The sequence below is a fragment of the Capsicum annuum genome, chromosome 8 (genome assembly GCF_002878395.1).
Source record: "Capsicum annuum cultivar UCD-10X-F1 chromosome 8, UCD10Xv1.1, whole genome shotgun sequence".
Taxonomy (NCBI): Eukaryota; Viridiplantae; Streptophyta; class Magnoliopsida; order Solanales; family Solanaceae; genus Capsicum; species Capsicum annuum.
This window is the reverse complement of record NC_061118.1, coordinates 117,705,882-117,720,512: the sequence shown is the minus strand read 5'-3', so window position 1 is coordinate 117,720,512 and position 14,631 is coordinate 117,705,882. Positions and strand designations below refer to the sequence as shown.

The following is a 14,631-nucleotide window of genomic DNA, read 5'->3' as shown; positions in this document are numbered from 1 at the left end:
CGTACTCACATCCCGTTTATGATCTGAAAACATTGATTACCTCTTTCTTACTAATATTCTAGCCCAGACAAGTGATGTCATACTCACGAATTTGGCCTTATACACTCCACCCCACTCTAGTTTATCCATTCCCAACATAATTAGATTTACTATATTAGCACTATAGTTTAAAATAACATGATATAGATATACCTAAATCATATCCAAAACTACATCAAAGTTCATCATATAAAGAATAATCAAGTCTACCCAGGTCTGAAAACCCACAAACAATACAAAATAGGAACTGTAAACACAGGTTACCACCACAAACTTACCAATCAAAGTAGACACATAAACAGGATAAGCAAGTACATCATAGACCAGATTCAGACCAACCACAAACTAAAAATATACATAAGAATAAGTAAACCCCGGGTCAAATAAAATGGAAGCTATCCAATCAGAAACAGAAATAGTACTTGTGATCACTGTATCATAAGCATCGACATTAGTCTTTCTCAAAAATGCATATCAGTGATCCCAGTCATCAATCTAAGGTAACTCATTCCTTGGTTATGCTCCTCTCCCTGTGCTTCTATTTCCTCAACCAACCCGACCACCTATCTAATTTTACCATCCATCCTGTGGATGATCCCCACCATTACCTCATCCTCCTCTACCCACTAGATATATATCCTAACCTGCTATTGCACCTAGGCATTCACCTATCGCACAGGACACTCCCTTTTAAAGTGACAAACATCACTAGAATAATATCATTCTTTATTGAGAGAAGGTCGACTAGTAGAAGTAGGGGTGGGAATTCAGTATTCTAGTTAAGTTTTAGGTTTATTTTTGTTTTTTGATTTTCGAATATGATATTATGTGTACCAAAAACCTAACCAAATAAATTCAATTGGTTTTGGTTTATGTAAATTTAGTTCAGTTCGATTTTGGTATAATAATTTTGGATTTTTTTATGTTTTGGGCCTATTTAATGAGTTAAATTCTATTTATACATTGAACTATTTTTTAGGTAAAAAATTAGTCATAAGACCCAAATATTACCTTAAAAGTTTTACTTTTTCAATACTGATTTTAAGGCCCAACACCAGTTTAGTTTAATGATCTTTAGAATACCAAAAAATATAGATTAGTATATTACAGAACTTTAGTTTATTTAATAATAACTAGTAAAACAAATTTGTTCATATGAATGCGAACCAATGAGAATCCAATCTTAAAACTAGCATACAACCCCCAATCTATTTATGCCAAAATCCTCAATCATCCTCTTTCATAAGAATTCATAGCCTCAAATGATTCCACTACTCATGGTAAATCCTAATCTATATCTAACAATATAAAAACATCAAAAACACCACTCTAATCTATCTAATAGAAAAATGAACAAACTTGACTACTTGAGCGTGTGTTAAGACAATTTAGGCCACAAATCATTGAGGTAAGCATCCAACAACTAAGTTAACAGAACTTAAGATTCAACCAAATACCTGTAAACATTACAAGCAAGGATTTCTCAAAATTATAATGAAAAAAATAGTTACACTGGTGTGCCTCATTTTTTAAATAAAAGCATATATATATTTGACAACATTCTTGATAGAAATTCCAGCATCATTACACAGTAAAGTACACAACTTAATAAGTTTTCTCACTACACAACCAATTCTCAGGCATAGCCATAGCAAACCAAAAATGTCAACAATGCTCAAATCAGAAGCAAGTCATTTAACACTTAACAACAAAAAATAAAGCATGAACAAGCTGAAAAAACTTAAAACTCATAAAACAATAACAGATTAATAAATGGCATTACAAAATTATTAGCAATTAGTCATCTATTGTAGCAGTAGCCTCGCCAAAACAGTAGTAAGCCAGAAAATAGCGAAATACTTAGCTTACAAACATGAGGACAAATCATCTTACAAGCTAACATCGCTTGGACAGTAGCATAAATATCCAAATATGAATTATTTTCTTTTTCTATTTTATAATGCACTTCCTGATATGCTTGTACAAAGAAAATGTGCCACATCGCTTGAAGCCTTGAACCTTTAAGATAAAATTAAAAGTTGAAAGATAACATACAATTTACAAGATAAAAGGACATAACCAAATAAATAAACTATATTGACTATTGAGCTCATCAATCATCACCACTACTAAGTACTGGGAAATCGCAATCATACATCAACAATGCAAGAGTCTTCTACTATTTGCAATCTCTAACGAAAATGTAAACAAATATATTATACCTACAACACAAATAAGTATATTATTTATTTTGTAAAAACACATAAAAAATATAAATTCTTACCAAGTTCAATTAACTCAAGAAACTTCAAATTTTCTTCAACACAAATAGGGCTAGTCTCTTGAATAAGCCAATCTTGAACACAAATAAGGCATTGCATACATTTAGAGGTCAATGAAATTCTAAGAGGATCAAGAATACAACCGTTGGTGCTAAATGCACATACTCATGCCACACTTGATATTAGAATAGTTTCACGACCCAAACCAAGGCCTGGTCGTGACGGGCATCTCAAGTTTGACATGAACCAGAGATTACCCCTTGCATCTAACCAATTCAACCTAATATCCACCAAGTTTGAATGAATTCTTAACATATAACAAGATAGTGTATAATAAGCTTAAGAAAATTCAAAACATGTTTATACCCGACGATCGGTGACCAGCCCAAAATAATCAACCAACACCGCCCAATAACCACTATAGTCCAAACAAAGCATTCTAAACAAAGAACCAAAACTAAATATCAATGAAGTGTCAGGACATGCCCCCGACTATAGCCTAAAATAAGTCTAAATAGTTTGAGGCATTAAAGACCAAAACATGAAATGTAGAATTTTGATGTATGAAAGCTCACCACTTAGATGTCAACTCAAAAGATGATCTAAAATCCTAATCATTGAGTAGGAGGAGTAGAAGCATGACCAATTCCTGCATCGTGTGGGGATATAATATTTGAAGATGGTTAGCAGTTGGAGAGCTAGCATGAAACATAGGATAAGGATAACAAAATGTCATGATCAGATGTTTAAAATCATTCAAAAATCAATGCACATAGTCAAATGCATATACATATACATATATATATGCTTCACATGCCGGGATAGGGAAACAAGGCGTAACACATATTTTAAAAATTTAACCTAGATTATGTAGCTCAATCGTTACAATATGCACCTATGGGCTATATGGGACCATCTCTCACCGCCTAATTGGGCCCCAGTGCGTCTAGCCACTTGAATCAGAAAATAATCTTATATATATACATGGGGGACTTGAACCTCCCAATTATATACTGAGGTGGCATAAGCTCACGATCATGTGTTGATTTATGAGGAACTCGAATCTCCCTAATCATGTAATAATAATCAGGGGATCCAAACATCCCTTGTTATTTTTACCCCCGCATCGGTAAATGCAGTTTCAAGTATCGGTCATTCGGACCTCCACTTTCATGATTTAGCTACACAACCCCTATTAAAGACCAATTAAAACATTTATCACGCAATCTCATTCATTAAACCATAATACATACTTAGGCATACATTGTTGGTATTGTCATGCAAACTACACTTGCAAGGTAACAAAAACATGCCAGAACAATTACATCACTTGGGGGAAATTCACAACCCCCTTGGTTTAATTTTACAAATTCTCATATTTCTCATAATTAATAACTAATTTCAAATTATGTGGTTGGGGTCATAACCACATCAAAAGTCACAAGTTTGGGAAAATAAACATTCCGTAGTTCAATGACCATAACCATGCACCCACAAGTTTAAAACTATAACTAAAGCATGAAAAATGATATGTAAACCATAGGAAAACATCATTCAACAATAAGTAGTCAAAACCCCCAGCCCTTGTTATAAAAACCAACATGAATATCTCATGAACAATACTTTAAAATATGTATGTTTAACAAATTAACAATAAGGGAGCAGTAACATGCCTTAAGCACCAAGATATTTGTAGAGAAATCAGCCCTTGAGCCCTTAGATGACCAACTTCATGAAACCTTAGCTTGACTTGCTTAAGGGAATTTAGAGGGCCTTTTGGAGTAGTTGAGAAGTTACTTAGATTTATTTCTGAGTGCTAATGATACTCAAAAGTTGTTATAAGACATGGGTTTTAATATGGGTAAGAGAGGAAATATCCAGTATGCCCTTAACTTAAAAGCTGAAAAAGTGCCTCCATTGACTATGGGTAAACCATTGACTTATACCTACTCTTTATAATTCATCACCACAACTCATAACCAAGATAGTATCTAGGACCCCCTCCAACTGTTGACCCTACGACTCAACTGGTATCACTCGTAATGAGACCTTACGACTAGTAGAGTTCTATCGAAGTCAAAACAGAACCCAATTGGGTAAACACTAAGAATCCTATTAGTTGTACCCAACGACTCATAATCTTATGACTTATAGTGAGATACTCATACTCAGAAGATAACCTAACCACTTAATTTCTTATTTGGTTATGATTCCATTCCAACGACTCTTTAAGAGTATTTATAACTCGTGTCCCCTAGTCATACCCAAGAAAATAACTTAAGCAATATTTTTTGCACACTTTATAACTAGGTTCACCTGACTCATCAAGATACATTATGACTCATTAGATGAATCATTGCTAGGGCAAAAAGCAGAACTCAGAATTTTTTAAGGATAAAAAACCCAAGGCATTACGTACTCCCTTCTTAGGATCATTCGTCCTTGAATGACAGGACAATGCATTTATTAGCACAATTATTTCCTTATACCACTACTCTTACCTTTAACAATGACAGAAAATAATGATTCCAAGGAAACAACCATTTTCTTTAACAAAGTCAGGAAATAAAGATATTAAGAAATACACATACCTTAAGCATGATTATTCAGAGCGGGAAATAAGAATGGACACTTGAACTTAATGTCCTACACGGCTTCCCAAGTAGCTTTCTAAACCTTTTGGTTCCTCCAAAGAACCTTTATTGAAGCCACATCCTTCATCCGCAACAAGCGCACTTGACGATACAAAATCTCAAACTAGACCTCTTAGTAGGATAAGGAATCCAAAATACCCATCTTCTCTAAAGGAACAACCATCGAAGGATCACCCACGTGCTTTCTCAAAATCGAAACATGAAACACCGGGTGAATAGAGCTCAAATAATAAGGCAACTCTAATTTATTTGTAACATTACCAACCTTCTTCAACACCAAGTACGGACCGACATAACGAGGACTGAGCTTCCCTTTCTTACCAAATTACATCACTCCCTTCATGGGAGATACCTTTAAGAACACCCAATCACTAATACTGAACTCCAACTCCCTTCGCCTCACATCTGCATAGGACTTTTAGTGACTTTTGGAGGCCTTAAGTCTATCTCAAATCACCTTCACCTTCACCTTCCCCATGGCTTGGTGAACTAATTTAGGGCAACACAACTTATTTTCACCGACCTCAAACCACCTAATAGAAGACCTACACCTTGTATGGTATAAGGCATAAAATGGAGCTATACCAATGCTAGAGTGATAACTGTTGTTGTAGGCAAATTATATGAGAGGCAAATGGTCAACCCAATCACTCCCAAAATCAAACACACAAGCTCGAAGCATATCTTTCGAAACTTAAATTGTCCTTTCTGCTTGCCCATATATCTGTGGGTGGAAAGTAGTACTAAGGGTCACCTTAGTCCCAAAATTGCAATGGAACGACCTCCAATAGTGAGATAAAAAGTGAGTACCCCAATCATATATGATGGAAATTGGAGAAACATGCAATTTCATGATATCCTCAATCAACAACCTAGCATAATTCTCAGAAGAGAAATTTGTCCTCACTGGAAAAAAATGAGCAGACTTAGTCATCCAATCCTTGATGACCCAAATCGAGTCAAATTGATGGCGAGACCGCAAAAGATCGATAACAATATCCATATTAATTATCTCGAATTTCCACACTGTCAGCTCAATATCTAAAGTCAACCCACTGGGCCTCAAATTCTCTGCCTTCACTCATTTAAATACAAAGCACTTAGCCATAAATTTGGCCACATCCCACTTCATATTATTCCACTAATAAATTTTCTTGAGGTCATGGTACATTTTCATTGAACCAGGATTAATAGCATAATGTGCCTCATGAGCTTTGGCCAAAATTTTTCATTACAACCCATCAACATCGGGAATAAATAATCTACCTTGGTTAAGATACCATCACCATGAATCTCAAAAACCATTACTTTTAGTCTACCTACATCATTCTTGATTTTCATCAGAATAGGATCTAATACTTGTTTCTCCTTTACTTCATCACCAAGAGATGACCTTGCCACCTATTGAATAATCATACCACCATCCTCAAAATCTAAAAGACGAACTCCTAGATTAGACAGATAGTGAATATCCTTTAGCAAATCCCATTTCTCCTCATCCACGTGAGACAAGCTCCCCATGGATAACATGCTAAGAGTTTCAGCAACCACGTTAGCTTTACCTTGATGATAGTGCAGACTCGTGTCATAGTCCTTTAGCATTTTAAGCCACCTCTTTTACCTTAGATTCAATTATTTCTGTGTGAAAACATATTGCAGTCTCTTATGATCAGAATAAAAATCAACATGGACCCCATACAAATAATACCGCCAGATCTTTAATGCAAACACCATAACTAATAACTTCAAATCATGGGTTGAATAATTCTTCTCATGATATTTTAACTTTCTAGGGGCATAAGCAACCACTTTGCCATGCTTCATCAAAACACTACCCAATCCCACTCGAGGTGCATCACTTAGGAGAAATTCACAACTCTCTTGGTTCAATTTTACAAATTTCTACATTTTTCATAATTAAAAACCAATTTCACATTATGGGGTTGGGGTCATAACCATTTCAAAGTCACAGGTTTGGGAAAATCACAATTGCATAGTTCATTCACCATACCCATGTACCCACAAGTTCAAAACCATAATTAAAGCATGAAAAATCATATGTAAAACATGGGAAAACACTATTCAATAATAAGCATTCAAAACCCTCAACCCTTGTTATAAAACCAATACAATATCTCATAAACACTACTTTAAAACATATGTTTTTAACAAATTAACTATGAGGAAAGAGTAACTACGTTAAATACCAAGAAACTTGTAGAGAAATTGACCCTTAAGCCCTTAGATGACTAGCTTGATGAAACCCTAGATGGACTTGCATAAGGGAATTCAGAGAGCGTTTTGGAGTGTTTAAGAAGTTAAATAAATTTTTTTTTAAGTGCTAATGACATCCTAAAGGGATTATAAGATGTGGATTTTAATTTGGGTAAGAGGGGAAATGTCCAGTATGCCCTTAATTTATAAGCTGAGAAAGTGCTGCCATTGACTATGGGTCGATTGTTGACTTGTAGCCACTTTTTATGAATCGCCACCATGATTCATAACCAAGATAATCTCTAGGAACTCCTCCCATTATTAATGCTACGAGTCAACTGGTACCACTCATAATAAGACCTATGACTCATAAAGACCTAACAAAGTCAACACAGAACCCAATTGGGTAAACACTGGACATGCTAAGATTTGCACCGAATATCTCATAACAAGTCCTTACTGCTCATAGTGAGCTAGTCATACTCAAACCAAAACTTAACCATTTAATTTTTTATTTGGTTATGATTCCATTCCAACGACTCACTATGAGTCTTTACAACTCGTGTCCCCAAGTCGTACCCAAGACAATAACTCAAGCACCATTTACTGGACACCTTACGACTAGGGTCATCTGACCCATCAAGACATATTACGACCTATTAGATGAGTCATTGCTAGGAAAGAAAGCTCAAAACTCAAAAAATTTTTGAGTACCAAAAAATTGGAGCATTACCAATAGCCAATACATCATGAGCCAACTGTGAAAGGATAGAAAAGTTAGGAGAATTAACTTTCCACCCATTTAATATATTTAAATCTTTAGATTCAAATTCAGATCCAGGCTTGGGCATAGGCTCTTGGTCTTTACCAAGGTATTTATCCAACTATGATTTAGTACCTCCAGTACTACCACAATATTTTGACATTTTCTACATGTGAAGCATATTTTTCAAAATATTTGTTTTCAAACTTTGAGAAAGAGCACAATTAGATGAAGAATCAAATCCAAATAAGTCAGATGAAGTGTATTCGGATGAATTGTTAGTACAATTTGAATACTTTCTTACATAGAAAGCAAACAAATCCTTCAAAGAAGTTTCTACTTTATCACATGCTTTCTTTCCCATGTCTTTCCTTAATAACTATTCAAGCACTAGCTAACATACTTAAAATTATTATGAGGATCCAACACAGAAGTAACAAAAATCATTTTGTTTATCTTTTCAGGAGTCCCCCAATAAGTGTTGAACTTATCTTTCATTGCCATATCCATTTTATGAAACTCAATATTATCACTTGTCATACATACTTTAAAATAAGAATCAAGTTCACATATATCCTCAAAATGAACATTACAAGTAACATACTATGAACCTAATGCCTTTAAGGTGAGCTCATAAAATCATTCAAAAAACTTTATGATATTCCTCACATTTTCCCAATCATCACTTTGGATTGAACCTGCAATGCTACCATCTTCACAAACACAGTATAGTGATAAGAATTAAAGTTAACATAAAAAAGATTAAACCGCTAAAAATCCTTCTCAAACTTTTTTACTACCTCCAACATCAAATAGGTGGAATTTCACCTAGTAGTCACATCTAATGATAATATCTTACCATATTCTATCTTTTGCATTTCACAATATTTAATGAAATTTCTTGTTCCTGTAGGAGAGGATCTAACATACTTAACCATTTGCCTTACATGTTTGGTAGAAAGAGCAATTTCCTGCAAACCATCTTGCACAATTACATTAAGTATGTGAGCCATACATCTAATGTGGAGATGATTACCATCCATTACATTGGTTCCCCATTTATCTAACTTCTTAGACAAAGCTGAAACTGCAATATTATTTGAAGAAGCATTGTCAACAGTAATAGTAAAGATATTGTCCAAATTTCAGTCAAGAAAATAATTACTAATAAACTCTGCCAAATTCTCACCTTTATGACTAGTGATAGGGAAAAACTTTAATATTCTTTTATGAAACACCCAATCTTTACCAATAAAGTGAGCAGTCAAACACATATAGTTAATTCTTTGCACTGACGTTTATGTGTTTATTGTAAGATAAATTCTTGGTTGTATCTATCTAAAAGACCTCTTTAAGCTTACTCTCAATTCACCATAAACATTATAAAAATCTCTTATTATTGTTCTACGTGAAGGAATTCAAAACAAAGGTTGGGCTTTACTCATAAACTTCTTAAAGGCTGAGTTTCTCCAAAGCTAAATGGTAGCTCATTTACAATTATCATCTCAACTAAAGATCTCCTAACTACTTCTTTCTCAAATTTATAATATTCTCCCGATGAATCCTTTGTTTGAAAGTTTAACAATGTTTGACTACTCGATGGGGTGGGCGGGGGCTTATACACTTTGCATCTAACCAAATATTATCTCAGTCCACTTGTTCAATTTTTAGTTGAAGCAGCATAATTTTTATGACAATACAAATACTTTTCTTTAACTAATTTACCATTTTCAAATATATCTTAAAAATGTTCCCAAGCAGCAGATCTACTTTTTATTTCTTTCCTTTTCTTTGGATCCGTAGTGTCAAATTGAGTTGTGCTTGCCATTATCAAGAGCACTATCAGTTGAACCACCCACACTAACTTGACTTTCATCATCCATCTATATAAAATTTGAATGAGAAAATAAAATTAAGAATGTTTAGTGTTTATAGAATTAGAGTGTTTACAGAATTGGAAAATTCAATTTATAGAATTAATTAGTCAAAAAAATCGCTAAAAGAAAAAGTCAGACTCTTCACTTTAAAGAATCAATGGTTAAAATGAAAAGTTAGAAAAGAAAAGAAGTGGCATAAAAAAATAATAAGAAAAGAAATATGAATAGAAGAAAATGATACCTAATTCACTACTAGTTGTCATTCTCTGTTGGTCTGGTGGATTTAATGTCGTCATCGTTCTCCGTTTGCCGTTGGTATAGTGGATTCATCATCCATTATTGTTGTGTTTCCGTTGTTCGTTGAGAGTGTAAATATGTAATATGAATTGTGAAGAGAACTAAAGGTAAAGGTTAGGGGTTTAGGGCTTCAACCTTCAGGGTATTTTTAATTTTTAATTACTTAATTTAATGGGCTGGAATTGGAATATAATATTGTAACATATATGATAATTAAACTTTTTAAAGTATATATAAGTATATTACATACTTTAGGTTAAACCAAAAACTGCATTTTCATAACAAAAACTGAATTAAAATATAGAATTTGTAAAAAATAAACCAAAATTGAATCAAAATATTGAAAAACTGAAACTAAAATACTAAACTAATTTGGTTAGGTTTGGTAGTTTGGTATTTATTCCCACGCCTAAGTAGAAGAGTAGGAATCTGTAATACCTTGAGTCTGAACCTCGGATGCTACACGATGCTAATGACCCCGAAGGAACATAAGCTAAACCATGACTGATATCTACTGTGAGCATTAAAACATGATAATGTAATACATATAGAAAAATAGGATGAAATGCCATAAGATTCTAAATCTGTAAATACTAATAAAGTGTATCAACTGAAATAACAATCTGTAAAACTGAACACTGTCTGAAAACTAGTCTTAAAAGACTCTAATCTAAAACTATCTAAAAGTGGAGTTGATGGTATAATCCCCCAACTAACTCCATTTACTGAAATACTGAGTCTACTATAATAATGAAATAAAAGAATATCCTCGAATGATGAGCAATCACTGCTAAATCTACTAATCGTTGAATATAGATCTATCTATGCACGGTCAAGAACCTGAGCGTCTGAACCTATTATATAAGACATTATAGCGCGAAAAAAGAGTATGCGTCAGTACGTGGAATATATTGGTATGTTAGATGGGGTAAGGCTGAATACAAGGGTTCATATGCATGAACAATAACAGACTACATGATATAGAGTAGCTGAACATGAGAGTACATGAATAACTAATACTACTATAAATACTAGTATGCGCTATTGTGCATATAAATAAATAATGTGACTAAGCTTATCTGAAGCTAAGTCCTGAGTTCTGATACTCAATAACTGATATCTAATGTTACTGCTACTTATTGACTGTATCTGATAGTCCTGATTCTATAGAATTGAACTGGGTTCTATTCTAAAGACTGAACTGAGACTGTGAGAAGTAATCATCTAACTGATAGGCCCCAAATAAGATAACTGAGATGGGGTCCAACCTATGACCTCAGTTGGAAGGGTGTTAGTAATGTGCCGCGGGTAAACACACTGAAGAGTTTCCCTCATCTGGCCAGTACTCTAATGAGAATAGTGGAACCCTCATCTAAAGGATAAAACACCTCATCAACCCTCTACTTGCAGGTTTAGTATCTCAACCTATGTTGGCTACGTAGTTATGGAATGCAAGGATTGCTTCTAAGGATCACACCCTCTTCTGGCAGGTGATCCCCCATCGTTGGATTCACTCGATGCTGAATCCTACTCCGAACTGAAAGACACTGAACTGAGTATACTGAACTGGACTGAACTGATACTGAGTTTACTGAATTTTCTTGAGTTTTGTAACTGAATGAGTTCTACTAAGTTCTGTAAATGACTGAGAGTACTACTGATCATGACAGGACTGAGACAATTTTGTAACTGACACTGGCTCTAGGTAAATATCTAAATTGTTGGGTATTAAATACCCCCAGGACTCGATGGCATGAAAAATAAAGCTTAGCATGATCTTGAGATGCACAACAATATACACTTGTCCATAATTCATTCATAAAGGTATTTCATCAAATACTTGTAAGTCATAAGCTTATACATGATTGGGACCACATAATGACATGTCAAGATTTCACTATCTACATTATATAGGCATTTTAGCAAACACTTGGGGAGCATGGAGTATTTCACATGATGATGGTCAACACATGTAATAATGAATACACCATTTAATTTCAAATTCAAGGTTCAAGCATGCAATTCATATAATTATCCACATAACAATCTTAATTTCATGGAAATCATAAATCATAACTCTTGAAGTTTTAAAAATGAATTCTTAGACTCTATGGCTGAAAGGGAGCCATATATGAACACCTAACTTTCCTTGGAAAGTTAATTCTTGAAGGTGCTTGAAGAAATTTTTGAGTTTTTATCTTGATTCTTGAAGTTAGGGTTTGTTTTTTTAGAGAGAATGCCTTTGATTTAGGTAGAAATTGAATAATAATGATGTAACTAGGTTAATTTAGGGTAATTTACGTGTCAAAGGCTGACTTGGGTCATGGAAAAATACCCAATTACCCCTGGGAATGATTTAAAATCATTACTAAAAGATTCCCAAATTGGGCACCTAGCGCCCCAAACCACTGGAAAATGACAATTGGGAACGTGACTGGTGGCGCGACGCGGTGGAATCACGTTGCATTACTGTAAATTGATAAATGCAAAAATAATCTTTGGCACGATAGGCTGGTATCGTGGTACCTCATTGGAAAATGACAATTGCCAATTTGACATACTCTGTGATGCGCTACTGGCCTAAATGACGGTGTTTAACGATTGAAACTTAAAATAGACATAACTTTTTACCTGGTTATTAGATTTAGCCGAATTTTATATCATTGGAAAGCTAATTAAATTTCCTAAGTAATGGCAGACTCTAAACTAAAAAATACTTTATATTTTAAAAATTTTATATCAAATAAGTCATGAACTGAGAGTTAAGTTAATCTTGAGAAATACGGGATATTAGAATATCTTCCCCTTGGGAACATTCATCCTCGAATGAGACTGATTAAGATGTGACACAGATAGAATGTGTTTACACACTGAACATGCATATCAGATGCATGACTAAATTACTGAGCTGCTGACAAACTGCGATTTTACTTTGTACATGCATATCTGATGCATAGAATACATGGCTGAAGCTATTGACAAGCTGGGTTTTCATACTGCACATGCATATCTGATGCATGAGTACATAACTGAATTTATTTGTGAATGCATGACTGAATATGCAAAGGTAATGGATACCAAGTTACAATTATAGCTGAACATGGAACTATGTAAAGCTAAGAAAGACTGTTATCTTAAGTTGTATCTGAGGTTACAGAGAAGAGGTGAGGATACTTGGTCCACATATTTACTTTCGCTTCCCAAGTAGCTCCCTCTATGGACTAATTCCGCTGAAGGAATTTGACTAAGGGAACTTTTTTGTTCCTCAATCTGTGAATCTGATGATCAAGGATCTGGACTGGTACTTCTTCGAAAGAGAGATCCTTCTGAATATCTACGCCCTTCAATGGAACTATGGCTGCTGGGTCACCAATACATTTCATTAGCAAGGATATGTGGAATACTGGGTGCACTGAAGCTAGGTCCGAAGGCAACTCGAGCTCATAAGCTACCTTTTTAAAATGACTGAGAATTTTGTAAGGACTGACATATCAGGGACTGAGCTTTCCCTTCTTGCCGAACCAATTTACCCTCTTAACTGGAGAGATTTTCAAGAACACAAAATCACCAATCTCAAACTCGAGATCCTTTCTCCGCACATTTGTGTATGATTTTTGTCAGCTCTGGGCAGCCCTAAGTCTTTCTAAGATTAACTGAACCTTCTCTAATGTAACGAATACTAGGTGAAGCCCTATACTGCAGCCTCACCTAAAACCAATCAATTGGAGATATACATCTCCTACCGTAGAGAGCCTCAAATGGATCCATCTGAATACTGGAATGATAGCTGTTATTGTATGCGAACTTAATCAAAGGCAAGTGGTCATCCCAACTACCTTTAAAATTAACAGCCTATGCTTTTATCATATCTTCTAGATTTTGAATGGTCCTTTCTACTTGACCATCTGTCTGAGGGTGGAAGGCTATACTGAGATGAAATTCAGTACCAAGACCCTTTTGGAATGCTTTCCAGAAATGAGAGGTGAACTGGATACCTCTATCTGAGATGATGGATACTAGGACTCTGTGTACCTAGACCAACTCTCTGATATAGAGTTTGGCGTAGTCCGTGGCTTAATAAGAAGTATGGACTGGCAAGAAATATGTTGGTTTGGTCATCCTTTCTACGATAACCCATATAAAATCATGCTGATAACGAGTATGGGGAAGACCCATCACAAAGTCTATTTTAACTTCTTCCCATTTCTATGAGGGAATATTGAACTCCTTCATGGATCCATTAGTCTTCTGTATGCTCAATCTTAACTTGCTGACACGTAGAGCATTTAGCTATAAATTCTACAATGTCCCTCTTCATCCTACTATACCAATAGATCTCTCATATATCGCGGTACATCTTAGTGGCCCCTGGATGAATAGAGTATCGTAGACCATGAACTTCTGTAAGAATTTGTTTCCTCAAGTCGTCTACACCTGGCATACATAGCCGACCCTGACAACGCAAAACACTATTCTCTCTTTGGAGATTACCTCTACTTTCTGAT

At 34.8% G+C, this 14,631-nt stretch overlaps 1 long non-coding RNA gene across 1 annotated transcript; it reads right to left on the bottom strand.

The window, feature by feature from the left end:
• Positions 1 to 1,771: 1,771 nt before the first annotated feature.
• Positions 1,772 to 10,256, bottom strand: LOC124886539. The gene is made up of 3 exons (XR_007043864.1): positions 10,071 to 10,256; positions 2,897 to 2,970; positions 1,772 to 2,058 (listed from the first exon to the last, which is right to left on the bottom strand). It is a non-coding gene; the product is annotated as an uncharacterized LOC124886539 (long non-coding RNA).
• Positions 10,257 to 14,631: the final 4,375 nt, after the last annotated feature.